Raw genomic sequence first — 20,633 nt, 5'->3', positions numbered from 1 at the left:
GAAATTGGAGAAGGGGTTTCTTAGCTCATGGACTGTAAGCCCAGCAAGTCCTACTATCAGTAGAGATGAACTGAAAGTCAAGAAACTGAAACGTATTGCACTTCAAAAGTCACTTCAGGAGTTCTCAAACACTCGCAAAAATCTTAGACATCGGGACATTTTTCTAGAAAACTATTACTAGGGAAATCCGGAAACACTAAAAAACTGTTGAAAAATCTAAAAGCTCGCTGGAAAACTGTTAGTCCCGTGAGGTGGTCATATATGTGCCTATCTAATTGTGCTAAATATAGGTTGCTAAAGGCGGGAGCCAGACACAACCCTATGCAAATGCCTTTCTTCTGCAGATGCAGCCTATTGTTCCACTGTGCAAAGGTTGGCGACATGTAAAAACACCATAATTCTAAATACCCTTCTACGGAAACAACCTGCTTCCTGTGAAAACCTTACGGCGCCATATTTGTCAATACAATCCTCGACACATTGAATAAGGTCATTGAGCAGGATAGAATAATATAATTCTTTGACCTTAGCTGAGAAGGCCTTGAAGCCCTTTTTGCCATGAAACCTAACAAAATCAAGGATTCGTCAGAATCTTTTACAAGAAACTGGTCATCAATCTCTTTAACGTTCAGCTTTGAAACCAGGTATGGGGCAGCTTGCTTCTGCCAGGTACCCCTTTCGGAAATTATGAGCCGAAAAGGAACATCCTCCTTGTGCACTTCTAAAAATTACATCTTTGAACTTTTCCTTAGTTTATCGAGATTCAACTTTCTGTAAATTTCACTTGGTTTCGCTGCTACTTTCATAAGTGATACATCCTTGCGCTCATTGAACACTGCAGAAATTGCTTGACTGGCTTTTTCCAAGAAACATTTAAAGGAAAAAAACTGCAAAACCACCCTCTTTGTCAGCTGGTATGACACACAATGAATTGCTCTTCAGGTAAGACTACACATTTTACAGGTAACTTAGAAGGTTGGGGCTTACATCACAACAGGGCATCTAAACCTTCCGAGTTCATCCTCACACCATCTTCTTGCGGGGCTCTTCTGGACACTTTACTTATGACGGACAGGGAAGTTCCGGTTTAGTCCAGCTGGTAGATTGGGCAAATTTTGTACCGAGGCCAATAACTTTGCACACACTGTAGGGTAGGATGAAACCTTCAGAAACGTAGACATCACTTGTTGCTTTCTGTCAATCCTTGTTCACATGAGTCCGTAGTAGTCTTATTTGAGGTTGTCAAAGGAACTTGGTGACCTGATCAGCTAAGTGCAGGTGCCTCCACAGAAGATTCCTTGCGACGCACGGCTCATACTGATAAAACATCTGCACGCTGAGGTAATCTCTGTGGAGACACGCCTGCTGAAGTTGTTTAGCACGTACAATCTTCAAAATTCTTTTTCCGTGACCGACATCCGAATGGTGCGAAACCAGTAAACAACGATTTTATATCCTATGGAAGCTGGTTGTTATGAATACAGAACCTTAGGACACACGTGCTGCTGGCAGCCATGGCAATGAGGGCAACAGTATGCCTGGAATCCCGAGGAACATATTGAAAAAAGCCTGTTGTACTAGAAATGAAATCTACAAGGGTGGCAATATGGGCTTGTTCGTCGGTCATCATGGAATGGTATCTGGGTAGTGCAACAAAACACGGACATAATAAAAGAAAGCTAGAACTACCTGAGAGCACATATATATGCACAAGTGCATGGTTGAGTAAACTCACAGGTGTTTAATTTGTTTTCTTCTGTTGCTACTTTTTCTTGCATTTTGATTGCTACATATATTGTAATTCCCGCAAAAAGCATCAGCGGGTAGTCACCACTGTATTTTGCTATGCAATTTGTATTTTGTTATGCAATCTTATCATCTCAGCGCGCGCCTGAAGGCGAAATTGTTGTCTAGGCAAACTATCGCCGAAGTGGAACGTTTCAGAAGACGTCCCCAAGTATGTGCACAAATATTTCATTGAAAAACATTTCAGGCGTATGTTTGCTTTGTTTTTACTAAAATTTCGCAGCAACACAGCATTTCTTTACTCCAAGTTATTTATGAATCACTAGATGTCATTATCTATGTCGTTCATACGTACTTTAGGCAGTGAAAACGGCACACCCACCTGCGAGCTTCTCCGATACCGACGTGTCTGTTATAAGGCGATGATATATATATTGTTACGTCGAAGCGCGTCAAAGGGACGCAGGGATCAAGAAGGGAGGGAAAGAGGAGAACGAAGACGGTGCAGCGGCCATTCCTGTTGTTCGTAGCCTGCCGTTCCTGCTCTCGCACGCCTGAATAAACCCCTTTTCCCCGTGCTTGTAACAAATTGGTGGACGGTGCGGGGTACACCTCGTAACCACGGAGCCTACGCTGCTACAACTTCGCCGAAGCCGTCGACTTGCCGGACTTCCGCCACCATCACCTGACATGACTGAATACGCCTGCCAGATTCCCGAAGGTTCTGACGCGGCTTCAAGGCCAGCACCTGGCGTTCCGTGGCAATACTACCGGGTGCCACTCACTTTCGGAGGAAAAGCCGGAGAAGATGTCGACGAGTGGCTCACAAACTACCGAAGGGTGAGCCGATCTAATGGTTGGAACTCGACCGCGCAGTTGTCAAATGTTGTGTTTTCCCTTACCGACACAGCACTCGTCTGGTATGAGAATCACGAAGACACGCTCACTTCATGGGAGCTTTTCGTAGAGGAGCTCAGAGCGTGTTTTGGCGACTCTAGCGCAAAAAAGAAACGCGCCGAACAGACGCTTTCGCAAAGAGCTCAGATTCCCGGCGAGACCTGTACGACTTATATCGAAGAAGTGCTGAAACTGTGCAAAATAGTGAACTCTCAAATGTCTGAAGAGGACAAAGTTGGACATTTGTTGAAAGGGATAGCCGAAGACGTCTACAATTTTTTGATCGGCAAAGAAAGCTTGGATTCCGTGTCTGACGTCATTCGCCACTGCAGAACCTTTGAGACGCTGAAAATGCGACGGATAATACCGAAGTTTGGTCGCCTGGCGAATGTCACAACGGTGGCAAGTGTAGACCCGAGTTCGTGTGTTGACCTTCCATCAACAATACGGCAGATTGTTCGCGAAGAGTTGCTCCATCGGGAAGAGATTTACCGTTGCACACCCGGCATCGCTGGTGCGTACTTACCACACGAGATGCGAAACACGGCCGTTTCGACCGCATGGCAACCCACGGTTAACTCAGCGACCGTCGAGTATAGGTCTGCCCCACAAACGAGAGGTACCTTGAGCTACCAAGATCATGACTACGACCAACGCCCTCGCCGCACGCACGCCTCCGGGCGGCCGATGCCTAGCCATGATGAATGGGGCCCACCTGCTGGCTATGCAGTCGACAGCAACATGCGTGACTACGTGCAAGAACATCGAAATTTGCGGCATCTGCCGGTGTGTTTCCAATGCGGTGTCACGGGCCACATAGCGAGATTTTGCAATCGTCGGCCAACAACGTGGAATCGTCGATCGGGGTCTTCAACAAGGACCACACCTCCTACGAGGGCAACTCAACAACCATGCACCACCTCTTGGTCAGCTGGCGTCCCTCCTGGCAACGATTACTGGCAGAGAAGCTTCCGGAGCCGCTCGCCGGCATCTGACAGGAGTTTGACGCCACCGCCAACTTCTCGTGCACCGCGTTTACGCCAATCTCCATCGCCAGTGCGCCGCTCAGCCTCGCCTTCACCACCGGAAAACTAGCTAGCGCGGCCGATGGGGGTGAGGTCGCTCGACACGTGCTCTCGACAGAAATGCCCCCTGCAGTTGCTATGATTAAGAACAAAGTGCATGTACTTGTTGATGGTGTTCCTACAATGGCTTTAGTGGATACCGGGGCAACTGTATCCGTAATGAGTCTCGGTTTTAAAGGTCGGTTGGGGCGCAAAGTTGTATTTCCGTGGGACCAGGCTGCAACGTTTTGTGGAGTGAGCGGCGAGTCGTTGCGCCCTGTTTGTGTGTGCACTGCTGAAGTGTCCCTGGCTGGTGGAGTTTTCGCGACGGAGTTTGTAGTTATTCCCCGATCGACGCACGAAGTGATTTTGGGCATCGACTTTTTGCGGCAGTGTGGTGCGACCGTTGATTGTCGCACGGGGGAAGTTTGCGTCGATGGCCATGTTTCGTCCGGGCTCTTAGAGGAGACTTGTAGTCAAGGTGAACTTTGTGTGTCTGCAGATACTGTTGTGCCTGCGTCCACCTCGGTGTGCGTGCCAGTTGTATGTCGCGGTGAAGTTCCAGACAGTTTCGATGCCTCCGTAGAGCCAATGCATGTAAATCTTGTGAAGAAGAACGTTTTTGTCCCTCATTGTGTGGTATCCATCGCCAACGGGCGTGCTGGCTTGTGGACGGCCAACTGCTCAGCAGAACCTGTCCTGCTTCCAGACGGCTTGAAACTCGCCCACTTTACAGAATACACGTCTTCGTCCGTAGCCGTACTAACAGACTCGCCGTGTGAACCTGCTGACCTTCGCCAAGTCTCAGACAAAAAGCTTCTGTCTATGATAAACAAGTCGCTCAGCACAAGGGAGCGCCATACCTTGGTGGATACGCTTTCTAAGCATCTGTCAGTGTTTGACTTTGCGCAGTCGGACAAAGCGTTCTCGATTCCCGAGTCACGAACGCGCCATACTATCGATACGGGATCTGCGCGCCCGATCAGGCAAAAGCCTTATCGCGTGTCGCCTAACGAGCGCAAGATAATCGGGGAACAAGTGAGTGACATGATGAAAAATGGGATAATACAAGAGTCCTCGAGTCCTTGGGCAGCTCCGGTCATACTCGTCAGAAAGAAAGACGGTAACTGGAGATTTTGCGTCGATTATCGAAGATTAAACGCCGTGACTAAGAAGGATGTCTACCTGCTGCCCCGGATTGATGATGCAATTGATTGCCTTCATTCGGCCTCTTATTTTTCTTCAGTGGACCTGCGCTCAGGATATTGGCAAATCCCGATACACCCGACAGACAGAGAGAAAACAGCCTTCATAACCCCGGATGGATTATTCGAATTCAATGTGATGCCGTTTGGGTTGTGCAACGCTCCAGCAACCTTTGAAAGGTTCATGGACACCATTCTGCGTGGGTTAAAATGGAACATCTGTATGTGCTATCTTGACGACGTTGTTATATTCGGGCGCACATTCAATGAGCACAATACGCGCCTGGATATTGTCCTCGACTGCATCAAAAACGCCGGCCTGGTTCTGAACTCCAAGAAATGTAAATTTGGTGACCGTCAAACCCTTGTGCTGGGTCATCTTGTTGACAAAGACGGTATCCGGCCTGATCCTCTCAAGACGGCAGCTGTCGATGCATTCAGTGCTCCGCAGTCAGTGAAGCAACTTCGTAGTTTTCTTGGTCTTTGCTCTTACTTTCGCCGATTTATTCCTCGTTTTGCTGACGTGGCTTATCCTCTGACAGATCTGCTACAAAAAGACGCACGGTTTGAGTGGACACCCGAGTGCGATTCTGCATTTCGTCAGCTGAAGTTCCTGTTAACCTCTCGACCTATCCTTCGCCACTTCAATCCTACTGCGCCGACAGAAATCCACACAGATGCTAGTGGCGTTGGTCTAGGTGCCGTATTGGTCCAACGCTATGACGACCGTCAGCACGTGATTGCTTATGCAAGCCGCTCATTAAGCAAACCTGAACGGAATTACACGGTGACAGAGCAAGAATGCCTCGCTGTAATCTTTGCGGTTCAGCGATTTCGCTCGTACTTGTACGGACGCCCATTCCAAGTCGTCACAGACCACCATTCCCTGTGCTGGCTCGTGAACCTTCGCGACCCTTGTGGTCGCCTTGCGCGCTGGGCTTTGAGGTTGCAGGAATATAACTTCACTGTTTCCTACAAGAGTGGCCGAAAACACGCTGACGCAGACTGCCTTTCCCGTATGCCGCTTGCCACGACGGACTGCGACGCCGACGATTTTGATCATCTCGTCGCTTCTGTGACACCCACTTTTCCAGATATCGATGCGTTCAAAACAGAACAACGGACAGACACTAAATTGGAGCCATTCTTTACTTCTGCCCATTCAAGTGCAACAAGCAGCTACTGTGTGCGTGATGGGCTCCTGTACAAAAGGAACTACTCAGGCACGGGTGCACGCTTCCTTCTAGTGGTGCCGGAGCGTCTCCGGCCAGCAATCCTTCAGGCTATGCACGATGACCCTACCTCCGGGCACTTAGGCACAGTGCGCACACTTTCTCGCATTCAAGAACGCTTTTACTGGCCCCGGATGCGACATTCGGTTGAGTTTTATGTCGCCAGCTGCATACAGTGCCAACGTCGGAAACGCCCAACCACTGCCCCATCTGGTCTCCTTCAACCTGTGCCGCCTTCCAGCTCACCCTTTCGGCAAGTTGGAATTGATCTGTTAGGCCCTTTTCCAAAGTCATGTAAGGGGAACCGCTGGATAATTGTCTGCGCCGACTATTTCACACGCTATTGCGAGACGGCGGCTATACCATCAGCAACTGCCACCGAAGTGTCGCTTTTCTTACTTCACGCTATTGTTCTACGACATGGACCACCTGGTGTTATCATAAGCGACCGGGGACGTCAATTCACGGCGGATATAGTGGAAGAGCTTGTGCGTTTGTGTAACTCGCACCTCAGGCACTCGACGCCATATCATCCGCAAACGAACGGCCTCACTGAGCGCACTAATCGCACGATGACAAATATGCTTTCCATGTATGTTGCGTCCGATCATAAGAATTGGGATGAAGTGCTACCGTTTATTACTTATGCATACAACACCGCCAAGCACGAGACAACCGGCTACAGCCCCTTCTTCCTTCTATATGCTCGGCCGCCCCGGTATACGCTCGACACTGTCCTCCCTTTTTACCACCACGACAACCCTACGGTCGCCGATACGCTGTGCCTCGCTGAAGAGGCTCGGAGACTTGCGCGTCTTCGGACTTTGGCATCACAAGAAAACTCCAAAGCCCGCTACGACGCACGACATCGGCCAGTTACATATAACCCTGGTGATCTCGTTTGGCTTTGGACTCCCACAAGGAAGCGCGGTTTGTGTCAAAAGCTGCTGGCAAACTACGATGGACCGTATGTTGTGATCGACAAAGTCAGCGAAGTGAACTATACTCTCGCGCGCCTCACGAACACTGGTAGACGTTCTGCTAGGACACAAGTCGCGCATGTCGCACGGTTGAAATCATGCACGCCACGACAAGCTAGTTGACTCGCCCAGGGGGCTTTGTCTGCGAGGGGAGGTATGTTACGTCGAAGCGCGTCAAAGGGACGCAGGGATCAAGAAGGGAGGGAAAGAGGAGAACGAAGACGGTGCAGCGGCCATTCCTGTTGTTCGTAGCCTGCCGTTCCTGCTCTCGCACGCCTGAATAAACCCCTTTTCCCCGTGCTTGTAACAATATTATTCTGGACAAATCGGGCGAAGCCAACATGCTAAGCATATAATGAACGATGAGTACCAACAAATGGGATCTTGTATTGAAATCGAACTAGAACTGAAGGAAACGAAAACGCAGGTTAAGATTGCGGTAGATCACGGTAGAGATTACGGTTACGGTAGTACCCATGTAGTGGTTTCAATACCACTTTTCATCAGGCCTATAAGAAAGTGGCGGTCAGATGCAGCTGCATACCGATAAAGCATGTAGTTAAATTACATATATTGCCCGACGAAGGTCGGCGCAAGCTGGCTGAGAGGGTTTGCTTACCTCCAGAGATGGCGCGTGTACAAAGACACACACGTATCGATGCAGGACTTTCTAGAGGCTCCACAAATACACACAGCATCTGTTCAATGACATTGCGTTATGCATAACGGCACACGAAAGCTTCGAGACTCAGCTGCGTTAGTTACGCCAACTTCGAAAAGTAAACAGGAAGCTGCCATGGCACTTTTTGCAGGAAGCAGGTGGCGCTTCATGCGTCAGAAACATGCATAGAATGTGAAGACGTCTACCCAGTGGTTGATTTAGGCACCACTGGCCTCCTTGAAGCCCTTGGGTTCAGAGGGAACAGTGGTAAAGCAAACATGTCCGCAATAGACATTAGTAAGAGGCGACTGGAGGATTGGTGGAAGAAAAGTAGGGAAACGACAAAAGACGGAGACGTACAAAAGCACAGTTCACAATAGGGGATCAGAAAATTTGGGCGTGGTAGTTCATAGTGCTTTTTTGTCTTTTTTCATTGTTTAACCTAGGTAGAATATTAGGCAGTATAGTAGCAAGAGCTTGGTAGCGCAACCCACCGCCCCGTTCCAAAGGAGACGCTCATAACATCCATCCACCCATCCACCGAAACAGAAACTAGCAAAACCATTTTTTTTGTAAGCGTTATTCTTGTTTTCGGCGCTCGGAACTTATTCCATTGGTTTGTTGCAAGACGTCCGTGTCATTGAAGGATTCAGTCCCAGTTTAAATGGTTTAAATTCTTCAAACAGTTTGTATTTTTTGCGCCGCCAGTACACAGAAGCGTTTTATAACGATCTTTATTGATAAATCGATATATGGCCATTGTTTATTGCGTTTTGAAGAGCACTCGCTTCGTCTTTCCAACAAGACGCGTAGGTTCGGCGCTCCGATTTCTATTTAAAGTGAGCTTTTGATAGCCTTACTTTATCCATTTACGCGCTGTATATGCGTTGTGACGCCTTTCACTAGTGTTATACTCTGCGACGACGCAGAGTATAACAGCGGAGTCCCGCTGTTTACCTTTAACATGTTAAACGAAGCAAAACCTCGGTAGTGCATCGTATATTTTTCCTAAACATAATGCAGGCACCACTCGCACCGTTAAAGCATGATTGTTAAGAAGCATTTGCAGCAGCTCATTTGTCACTACGTTGGAGCGAGAATATTGCTCATTCTGCCGCTTTACTTTTCTTTACTGCTCCGTATTTTTGTGTATCCGGATATTTTAATTTTATGCAAACCACCCCTTCCGTGTGAAAAAAAAAGAATTTAAGGAAAGGAAGATGCAACAGTTGCAAGGAAGGTGCAACAGTTGTGTGAAATAGTGCTTTACTAACATCTGTAGTGACCTGGTGATCGTGCGCCTTGGGCGAATTCATTTTGTGTCAAAATGTGTTCCGGCTACTTAAAATGTAAGCGTGACGTTGTGGCATCATCTGCTATCTCTCTTGTTGAATGAAGTTTTGACAATACATCATTGTCATGGTACCGAGGCAAAACACAACTGAAAGTCACCTTGCAACCAAAACGTTGCCTTTCAACATACGACAGGAACACATAAACAAAACATTAGTGCATGCTTCAGTATACCTTATTTTTACAGCTATTTTGATCTTTAAAGCTTAGGTAGTTGTGAAAATGAGAGGCAACTGTGATGGATAAAGAAGAGCATAGTGTGCTTGCATGACGAAGAAATTTTTTAAGGATGAAATTTCAGTACTTGAAAACAGTGCATAAAAGTAGAGCACTGCATGGATACTTTTCCCTGGCCTGACCCGAGCCAGTGCTATGCACTGGTCCACCCTTGTCTAGCTCAGCTAGGTTTGTCCAGTTAGCCTTTGAGCCTCAGTGTAGCATGATCCACCTCTCTGTTGTTATGAAGATGCCAACTGCATATGTATTTGCTAGATGCATATCTTGCTAAGCAGTTTTCCACTTGCGTTGCTGCCAACAAGTGGCTAAAAAAAATTTAGATTTTTCGCAGCAGTGAATACTTTGCCGCCTTGCATTACTTTAGCTGTGGTCATAGTAATGCAAGCACAAAAAAAATTAGAAAATTTCTGAGAGAAATGAAATTAACTGGAACTGGACTGGACATTAACTGGACATGGAAGGAAATAAATTATGGATATACATTCACCAATTATGTTGCACGTTAAGGTGTAGTCCAACCAACTAATAGTTTCCATTTAATTTCTTTATTGATTGTTCAAGCAAGTTGAATGAAGTTCTGTGATTCATTGCATAATTACATCAGCATGAATGAATTCTTGATTGAAAGTTTTCTTCAATAAATACTTGGAGGGGGGATGCTGTGAAATTTCTCATTAGTGAAGGGGATTTGGAAAACAGAAAATATTTAATGTGTCACCGCAATGTCGATGGGATCGGTGGATGAATAGGCGACTAGACTGTAGTGGCTCCGGTTTGAAGAGGGAAGGCAGGCGGCGGCAGATGGTGGTGGCGTTCTGGCCAGGCAGCTGGGCGCAGAACTCGGGCCCATAGCCTGACTGCTCTCGTTCTGCTCATGGGCGCAGAAACTCGCCGGTTTTGAGCAGCAGTTCATGATCGGGTAGAGTGGCGAAGCCCAGGAACGGGTTGGCAGGAGGTCCCGGTTGGGTGAAGTCCTGGTGGCTCGGGTCCGAAACCTGCCGGCCGGTCTTGAACTCCCGGTCCGGTGGCCGACGTTCTCTTGGCGTCGCTTCCTGGAACTCTCCCTTCTTCTGCCAGCGCACCTCGCTTTTCTGCCGCTCTGGTCGATTTGTCCTTTCCTGATTGGCCCCTGGAAGCTCCCTGTTTTCTTCTGATTGGATGCCTTTTCCTTTTATTTTTTTCTTCTAGTGCTGCGTGCTCACGTGCCGGACGCTCTTCAACGTTGCCTTCCATCCAGTACGGAATTTGCCTCTGCGTGCACATTCTTTCTCGTCTGCTTCTTGTCTCTCTCCATCTACCGTACCATGTCACGCACTACACACCAGACTATGTAGTACAGACATTCATATTATTACGATCTCATCGAGAGATGCTCAAGAGACGAGCCACCGCGAGGAATAGATGAAGTGTCTGGGCTCATGGCGTGAGCGAGTGTTGGCCTGGCTGTCTGGCTCCAGTGTCAATAGGATGTAAATAGCCTCTTTCTTCTGTGTATTTCGTCTGTGTCTGCAACATTCTGGTGGAGGTTAGCGATCCCCGTCCTCTTCACGGCACTCCGAAGTGGTCGGCATATCGAGCTTGTCACCATACCTCCTGGTGACGAGACCGCATCAGCAACGGCTTCAGCTTGTCCGACTGCTCGTATCGTCATGGTTGCCCAACATCGTGACCCTGGTCTCTTCTCTGGCCTTGAGGGACAGGACGTTGATGAATGGCTCAAGCTCTATGAATGTGCCAGTGCTAATAACAGGTGGAATCCAAGAATTATGCTTGCTAATGTAATCTTTTATCTCGGTGGCACCCCATGCGTGTGACTCCAAACACATGACGAGATAATGAGCTGGGACAGTTTCAAAGTAAAGCTACGAGAACTGTTCAGTGACCCCTTCGGGTGCAAGGTTGCCGCGAGAAAGGCTCTTGCGCCTCGTGTCCAGACATCTACAGAGCCATACGTTTGATACATCCTGGACGTCTTGGCTCTTTGCCACAAAGCCCACGATACTATGTCTGAAGCGGATAAGGTGGGTAAAAGGCATCACCGACGATGCTTTCAATTTTTTGTTTTCGGCAACGTCTTTCCTATCGGCGCCATAATAAATTAATGCCGTCGCCTTGAATAAGCTAAGAGCCGCCGTATCACACACCACATCACGCAGCTACCCAACACTGCTGCTACGTCGACATGTGAGGGTCGACCACATCAGACGACGACCTGTGATGACCTAACCCGTATTGTTCGCCGCCAGCTCGAGGCCACCTGTTGGCCAGCCTTCTCCGCGACACCTTCCGACCCGCCAGCAACCACAATTGCCAGGATTCAGGCCGTCGTCAGACAGCCCAGCGACTCAACCCAGCGTTCCCCCGTTCTCTAGCGGCCCTCCTCGTCCCCAGCACTCCTTTTCTGCCACATATCGCAACCCGTCCAAATGGCGTGCCCCTGATGACAAGCTGATCTGCTTCCACTGCTGTCGCATCGACCACGTCGCTCGTCACTGCCGCAACCAATGGCCACCACCTCCTCGGACATACAGCTGCGCTTATTCCTGCACCTTTGTACCTACTGTTCCCTATGCCACCCGCCTAGAACCCACTGCCGCTGATGCTCCACCTCCGAACCTTCGCTACAGCCACTCGCCCTCACCTCAACACCATCAGTCTCGTTCGCCCCAGGACCGTCGCTTCTCCTCGCCGCCTATCGCCTCCTGGATGCAGCCAAAAAACTAGGCACTACAGCTTCTCGAGGTGAAGCTGTGTTGTCGACCCTGCCCTCAAATTCTCTGCTCATGTTACCTACGAACCAAAACTTTCTTGACGTTGACGGGTATCCTGTGTTACATTCGACCAACGGGGGCTGGCGATCTTCGAGGAAGGGACCGACGGAAAGGCGCCACCAGTTCTGCTGTGACGACTCGCTTTGAAAGGACGACCAGACATCAGTCCCCAGCCCATGGGCGCCACCATGGCTGTGGCGGCGACTGGTTTTGTAAGGAGGACAATGCGCCGCGTCCCCAACGGAAGGGCGCCGAGATGGCTAGACACAGTGGGCGGAGCAAGTATTGTTAGCGTGTACACCGTCAAGGTCTGCTTGAAGCAGGGGAGCTCCTGGAAGATATTTTGCGGTGCCGTCTCATGCAGCTTAGAACCCGTCTCACGTGTCAGTCAACGGACAGATGCGGCGGCCACTGACTGCAGGGTCAACTCTGGGATAAAGAGGCGCCTGCTCGGGTCAAGCACAGTGTCTGCGAAAACCCTCTCACCTCGGTGTGGTCAGTGCAACCTGTGCAGAAGTGAGTGCATAAACCGCCCCCCTCAAAGGCGGGTTGGTTACGATGACTTTGGACGCTCCGAATTGGTCGGCGGTGAACTGCTGTGTTCCGTCACCTAGGCATTTCGGGAGGACAGTGTATTTAAGGAGCTGTTGGCGGCTCTTCAGGGTGCATTCCTTTTTCAGTCATGTTAGACCGATGAACTGTAACATTGTCGTGCAGATACTGTAAATAAATCCCAGATTCCTCGTTCTTGATGAGAACAAGGCTCTCCCTTCAACAACGTCCTCAGCGTGGATAAATCTGATGACCGCATGGGCCAGCTACCATCTATTTCATGCCCGACTCCAACCATTACACCTGTCACTGCACTCGTCGATGCAGGAGCACATCTTTCTATTATAAGTGCTGCCTTCCGACGAAGACTGAAAAAAGCACTTCACCCCAGCGTCAGCACACGTTGGTCGCGTTGCGGATGGCGGTACTGTGCCTATCATCAGCATATGTACGGCATGTGTCAGCATCGCCGGCCGCCACGCTCCTGTCCTCTTCACCGTGATTGCTCATTGCCCCATGACCTAATTCTCGGACTCCATTTTCTCTCGGCGCATTCTGCTCTTATTGACTGCTCTGCCAGTACCCTTTGCCTTGAGGTGCCGATTCTCGTAGAACCTTCTAACGCACCCCAGTGCCGCTTACGCCCCACCTGCTTTATTCGCCTGCCACCGAAGTCAACAGCCTATACTGAACTGTTGTGTTGCCCACCTGCTCCTGATGGCGAGTACCTCGTCACTCCCCTGCCCAACATTCCACTACAGTATGACATCACCGTGCCTCACAGCATTCTGACTGTTGCTGCTAACCATACTCGCATGCCTATCTTTAACTTTGGATTGGGAAAGCAAATCCTACTGCAAGGTATTTGCCTTGTCAACGTTGATTGTCTCGGCGACCATCACGTAGCAGCTTTATCAACCGATGGTTCTGAGCTTAGCAGGCCCCTCGCACCAGCCTCGGGCACCGATGCCAACATAAAGAAAATGGTTGCGGTGGACCTCTTCTCTGCGCAGGCTGACAGCCTTTGCAAAGTATTATCGTCCTACCGAGATAGTTTTGACTTCAAACGATCGGCCTTTACGCCAGACGCTTGCGATCCAGCATTGGATTTCTACTGGCGATGCTACGCCTATTCACCGATGACCATATCAAGTTTCTGCATCGGAACGCCGAGTAATTCGAAGTGAACAAAATGCTAGATAAAAAAAAATTAAGCTTTCTTCGAGTCCCTGGGCATCACCTGTGGTTTTGGTTGAGAAGGACGGCACGTGGCGCTTCTGTGTGGACTACCGTCATCTGAACAAAATTACTAAGAAGGACGTCTACCCGCTCCCAAATATGTTCAATCAGCTTAGTAAGCTTAAAAAAGTAGGGTACGCTCTTCACTCCATAGAGAAATGTTTTGCGTTCCTGGTTCATTGGCCTTGAGACGAAATTGCCCTCGCTGTACAGACTATAACATGGTTAAACTTCAAAAGTTCCTCCCATGAGAATGCAAAGAAGCTCTCCAGTAGGACGGGTGCAGTTGTCTAATGTGGCTATGGCTAATATTACCCACAGTCAAGATTCTATGGCACATATGTTTCTTTAATTAACAAGGCCAACTTAAAGCAAGACGTGTGTTTTTACACGATAGATCAGCAGCACATAAGCTCCACCTTAAATGTGATTGTTCACCTAAATCTGCCTGCATTTGGAAAGGTAGTGCAAACCTTAAAATTAAATTAAATTATGGGGTTTTACGTGCCAAAACCACTTTCTGATTATGAGGCATGCCGTAGTGGAGGACTTTAGAAACTTGGGGTTCTTTAACGTGCACCTAAATCTAAGTACATGGGTGTTTTCGCATTTTGCCCCCATTGAAATGCGGCCGCTGGGGCCGGGATTCGATCCCACTACCTCGTGCTCAGCAGCTTAACACCACAGCCACTGAGCAACCATGGTGGGTAGCGCGAACCTTCTGTGCGGTTAGAACCCAATTTCAAAGTGTTTGCCCAGCCCTGTGCACTGTAACTTGATGGTTCCAAATTGCTGGTTTTTAGGGCCTTGCCCAACTGGTTTGTTGGGCAAGGGCCACTGTAATTTCAGTGGTGTTCACAGCAACAACAGATTTGGTGAAGTAAGGGACAGGCAGATTGCTAAAGAGAACTGTGAAATCCATCAAACGGATATGTCGAGCTAACAATGTGGACTTGGCAGTGGCGGCAGCAGCGGGACAGCACGGCTTACGCTGTGTCTCTTCTTCTATGCCTCGCAGATTGCCTATCGTCAGACGGCCCCATCGATGTATCGGCCGCCCATGATCATCCCGTGACAAGCCACGAGCCCGCTTTTACGTCACGGTCTACGTCATCACCATACCGCAGTGCTAGCTCTACATAAACCCGACGCAAGCACTGGGACGCTTCACTTGGCAGCGGCGGCAGCAGCGGGACAGCACGGCTTACGCTGTGTCTCTTCTTCTATGCCTCGCAGGTTAGGCACTATGTGCGACTGAATTATTCACGTTGCTTTTTTACTGGTGTTGCTACTGCCAAAGTCATTTTTTCTGTGTCTGTTTTTGCTGCAATGTCCCCTGAGGAACAAAAAATGCTGAAAGATTTGAAACAAGAAATTCGTGATATGCGCGCATCTCTGGAGAGAGAATTTAGGAAGGAAAATAGAGAGATTAAGAATAGCCTGGATAATATGAACAAATGTTTTGAGGAAATGTGTACCACCATGAAAGACATTCAGAAGGAAAACGCTGAAATTAAGGCTGAGAACGCTTGCCTCACTTCTGAGTGCACACTACTGAAGAAGCGCGTACTGGAAGCTGAGCTCAGAATTGTACAACTAGACCAATATTCCAGAAATAAGAATCTGGAAATCAAAGGTGTTCCAACTTCACAAAGCGAGAACCTTTCTGCCATTCTGAAAAAAATCAGAGACGTTGTAAGTGAGCCTATCAGTGAAAATGATGTTGAGATCTGTCACAGAGTTCCAACGAGGGATTCTGGGCAGTCCAACATTGTGGTACAGTTCCGCAGCCGATCAAAACGCGACGCTGTCCTCAACAAAACTCGAAAGAAGCGACTATCAGCCACTGATCTTGGCTACACACAGTCTTGTGCTGTGTTTGTCAATGAACACCTGTGCTCTGAATTGAAAAAAACTTTTGGGCATGACGATCGCGCGAAAAAGGGAAAAGAATTGGCGTTTCGCTTGGACGCGGGACGGCAAGATTTTCGCTAGGAAAAGTGAATCCTCCCGGTCACTGCAAATAATGCATGTCTCTGATCTAGAAAAAATTGACTAACCAAGGTTTCATGGCTACTAATGATGACGTCATGTCTGGAAGCACTACGCACGCATATTTTGCGCCGCATGAAGTTGGCAGCCTGTATGCCGAAAATAAGAACTGCCTATCTTTTATCCATCTTAATGCGCAGTCTGCCCGAAATAAAGAGGAACAGATTCTTGCACTTATCGCTACGTTTGGCTTTGCTCCTGATATATTAATGGTAACAGAAACATGGTATCAATGTGAATCGGAAGTTCTTAAGTTACCCGGCTACACAACATTTTTTATGAATCGATCATGTCGAAGAGGAGGTGGCGTTCTGTTAATGGCAAAAAGCACACTCCGTTGCAACATTGTTGCATCTTTTTCTCTTGTTACGTTGGATTATGAAGTGCTTACTGTTCAGTGCAATGATAATGTTTTCTGCGTCCTATATCGACCACCAGGATCGAGCACGCAGAACTTTGTCTTTTATGGAAAAATGCTTCTGCTGGGTGACTGATAATGGTTACAAGTTAATTCTGGCAGGGGACCTCAACATTGATTTCTTAAAGGCTTCTACTTCTCGAGAACTTAGCAAGACAATCGAATCTAATGGTTTTGAAAATGTTATAAATAGTCCGACTCGTATTTCAACAGATGCATCGACATTAATTGACGTCTTCATAACCAACATCCACCATTCTAACATTTTATCTGGTGTTGTGAGTGCTCATATAAGTGATCACCTTCCAATATTTCTTTTGATGACCCAGTGTTCACCTTCAACATCCAAACACCGTTTACCACAAATGGTTCGTGATGTCAATATGCAAAGCCTGAAGTATTTTCGTGAGGCAATATCGCTAATAGATTGGTCAGAACTGATGCGTGCCAGTGATCCAGAAACTGCTTATGAATATTTTTGCGCTAGGTTTAAGGATACCTATGATAAATGCTTCAAATACAAAGTAGTTAAACCAGCACGTAAAGCCAAAAAACCATGGATGAATAAAAACTGTATCCGTGAAATTCGTGCCAAAAACCGCCTCTATACGACTTTTATTGACACCAGGACTGAAAAAGCTTTGCATGAATTTAAGGTGCAAAGGAACAAAGCAAATAGTCTTTTGCGTAGAGAGAAGAGACAGTATTTGAATAATTTGTTAAATAATGACGTAATAAAGAAATCTGATGTTATCTGGAAGCGTATTAATGGTTTTCTTGGGCGAGGAGATAAGAACACGACTATAACAGAAATTACACTAGGTGATAAAGTTTTATCAAATGAGACGCTTGCAAATACATTTAATAACTATTTAACAACCTTAGTAAACAGTACTCATGATCCTAATTCTTTGAGTTATCTTCGCTGCAGGACTAAACAATCTGCATTTTTAGCGCCTACTACGGAAAATGAGGTATTTACTACTTTTATGTCCATCAAAAACAGCCGATGTTGTGACGTCGAAGGATTCGAGATCATGCCAATTAACATGTCCTGGACTTGATTCTACCTGCATTAGTACACATAATCAACTTGATATTTTCCAGGGGCTCGTTCCCGAAAGGACTTCAGGTTGCGAAGGTAGTAGTTTTATACAAAGGTGGTGATAAAAACGAGCTGACAAACTACCGTCCAATATCTGTGTTGCCCATTTTTTCTAAAGGTATAGAAAAACTAGTACATGCCCGCATGACATCGTTTCTGATCAAACACGACCTTATAACTAGTATGCAGTATGGCTTTGTGAAAGGGCAGTCAACAGAAACTGCCTTACTTACTCAAAAGGAAATTATATTGCAGTCGTTTGAACAGCAATTATGTACTCTGGGCATCTTTGTTGATTATTCGAAGGCGTTTGATTGTATAAATCATTCCACACTACTCAACAAACTTGAACATTATGGATTTCGTGGCGTATTTCTTGAATTAATACAGTCGTACCTGCAACACCGTATGCAACAAGTGATCATAGAACGATATGTGTCTAATTTAAAGCCAGTTCACGCGGGTGTGCCACAAGGAGGTATTCTGGGGCCCCTGCTTTTTTGTATTTATATCAATGACTTAGTTACTATAGATAATAATGTGAAATTTATTATGTACGCGGACGACACAACTATTCTGGTTACCGCACCGAATTCCACAGAGGCTATCGGTATCGCAAATGAAGCACTAACAAAACTGTCCTCGTGGTCTACCGCAAATTCACTTAGTATAAATACTAAGAAAACAACAGCTGTTCTGTCCAGACCGAGAAATCGTAACGTCGCTACAGACCTAACACTACAACTTAATAATTCTATTATTCCGATTGTGCCTACTGTTAAATGTCTTGGGGTTGTATTCGAACAAAATATGTCGTGGAATTTGCATGTGGATTTAGTCGCTGCGAAAATATCCCGTGTGAGTGGAATTTTATGCAGGTTAAGATATTTTCTCCCTAAAAACATCAAACTTCTCCTATACAAATCCTTGCTTCTCAGCCAAATTCATTATTGCCATCTTGTTTGGGGTACTACGACACTTTCTAATATCACCACATTACATAGCATACAAAAAAGGCCGTCCGTAGTATTCTGGACGTTCCCCACGACACACATACGCGTCCACTTTTCAAAAAACTGAATTTACTTCCTATGCCTGATATTTATGAGCAAACACTAATTCACCGATATAAGACAGGTGTTAAAAGAAATAATAACACGCTAAATACTATATCGAACTTAAAACGTAGAGATGGGAAGCTAAATACGCGCAGTTGCGAACTCTGGGAGATGCCACGGGCAAGGACTAATTACACATACCAAATGTTGCGCTTTACATTACCATCTTGTCTCAATAAAATCAACACTGTATAAGGTTCATTATTGTGCTTTCTTTTTTCTTGTCTTTCCTTTGTTTCCGCAAAAATGGAAGAAATTGTTTTTGTAACAGTGTATTTACCAAAGTGTGCATTGCAGTATGTTTTGTGTGACACATTTGTTGATTTCATATATGTATAATCTGCATTAGTAATTAACGTTAATTCTTTCGGTTTTAATTGTACGTGAGTGCTATATGTACTGCATATACATTCTGTTTCACTTGAATTCGTTTTACACTTGTATGTATGTATATATTATACATATGCATTATGCCTGACACTCGTGTTATTGGGACTTAGGTAATTCTTGCTTAATATGTAATACGTAACCCTATGCGCTGTCACTGCTTGTTAAAAGGGGCTGCGGACCTTGTGAAGCCATAAAAGGCTTTTTGTTCGCGGTCCTCAACATTGTGGTGTTGAAAATAAAGTGAATTGAATTGAATTGACTGATTGTATAAGGCGAGCAAGCTGCAGAGAATTGCTAAGCTTGATGTGCAGACCTCATTTCTCAGGCAAATAAACTGTGCAATGTCTTGTTTTATTATTGATGATTGCTCTGCCAGTCTGCCCGAGTTGTCATTTTTTTGCATTTATCATAAAGCAGACAACTTCATGTTTTTGTAGTTGTGTGACACAGAGTCATTTGTTTCTTACAGTTGTCTTCTCGAAAGCAGGCACTGATGCTTGGAGACCTGCAGAGCACAAACTGCAGCATGTATGCCGAAATAAACAGCTGTTGCCTATCTCAAATAGAACCAATGTGAGGCAAGGCCCCTTTTTGCTGTACTGTGCTTGCAAATTGCAAAGCAATGATAAGACACAATGTAGAAAGAAACATTTTCTTTTATTTGGCGGACATTAAAGTGGCATCAAAAAAAAATATTGAGCAGCCCCAAGTCACTCACTACACTAAGCAGCTCCACTGCAATTCACATGACCTAGGAATCCAAGCCATACAACCGAATGATTATTCATATAAGTGACGATCAAGATCATTCTTCACTTGAATGCCACGGAGCGCTGTTCAGTAACAGCAGTCAGTTTGTGTCCTTGCAAGCAGGAATATTAATTCGTGTTTTGGTTATTGGTGACATAACGAAATTTATAGTTTTCTGGCCCATCAGATGTTTGAATCGGAAGTAAATTCTCCAAAGATGTACACCTTGTCAGCGGTACATGCAGGATGATTTGAGGTGGCCAGAGAGTTTTGAGTGGGACTTCGGTATCAATGGAGGTATAATGTGTGTGCATGCTTCAATACAAGGGAGATTGGAGGCAGCATCAAGGCAACCTATAGGCACTGTGTGAAAAATCTTGAAAGCTACACTATTTGCGAATGCTCTTCTGCCCTCTGCACTTCATAGAATACTTTCCAGCTTTAATTTCAATCAGAAAAGAAATTTAGTATTTTCTGATGCTACCTTGACATGCAAACAAGTTTTTGTCATGTAGTTGGAGGAGGGGGGTTACGTTAAACTATAACACCATTTATCTATAAGCTTTTCAGCGTCCTATTTCATGTGTGGTACACGTTCTTTAATTTGGCTTGCTGACCTGGCAGTTTGGCTTGCGGACCTGGGCCAGGGATGACTGGATGGGAGAAGACAACGAGGAGTACTGTTCATTGTTTAATATGCGCTTGTGTAATATAGTATGTAAAAATAAAAAAACGAGTGATATTTTTATGCTTTAAGCGTTTTGCAGAGTGAAGTAAAGTTATAACGAATTTTTTATTCTCTAAGAGATGAGAGAAGATGGTGTTGCTAGCTCATGATGTTGCTGGGATACCCTAGTACCTAG

General features: G+C 46.4%; 1 long non-coding RNA gene across 1 annotated transcript in view; it reads left to right on the top strand.

Moving 5' to 3' along the window:
* Nucleotides 1–20,373, top strand: part of LOC139059568 (uncharacterized) — a 33,382-nt gene extending 13,009 nt beyond the window's left edge. Inside the window, exons 2-3 of the long non-coding RNA XR_011514201.1 lie at nt 14,956–15,173; nt 19,490–20,373. This is a non-coding gene — a long non-coding RNA (uncharacterized lncRNA). The remainder of the gene's footprint in view (nt 1–14,955; nt 15,174–19,489) is intronic.
* The last annotated feature ends 260 nt before the right edge of the window (nt 20,374–20,633 follow it).

Source organism: Dermacentor albipictus, chromosome 4, assembly GCF_038994185.2.
Source record: "Dermacentor albipictus isolate Rhodes 1998 colony chromosome 4, USDA_Dalb.pri_finalv2, whole genome shotgun sequence".
Classification (NCBI taxonomy): Eukaryota; Metazoa; Arthropoda; class Arachnida; order Ixodida; family Ixodidae; genus Dermacentor; species Dermacentor albipictus.
Note: the sequence above shows the minus strand (reverse complement) of the source record. Positions and strands in the feature narration are given on the sequence as shown.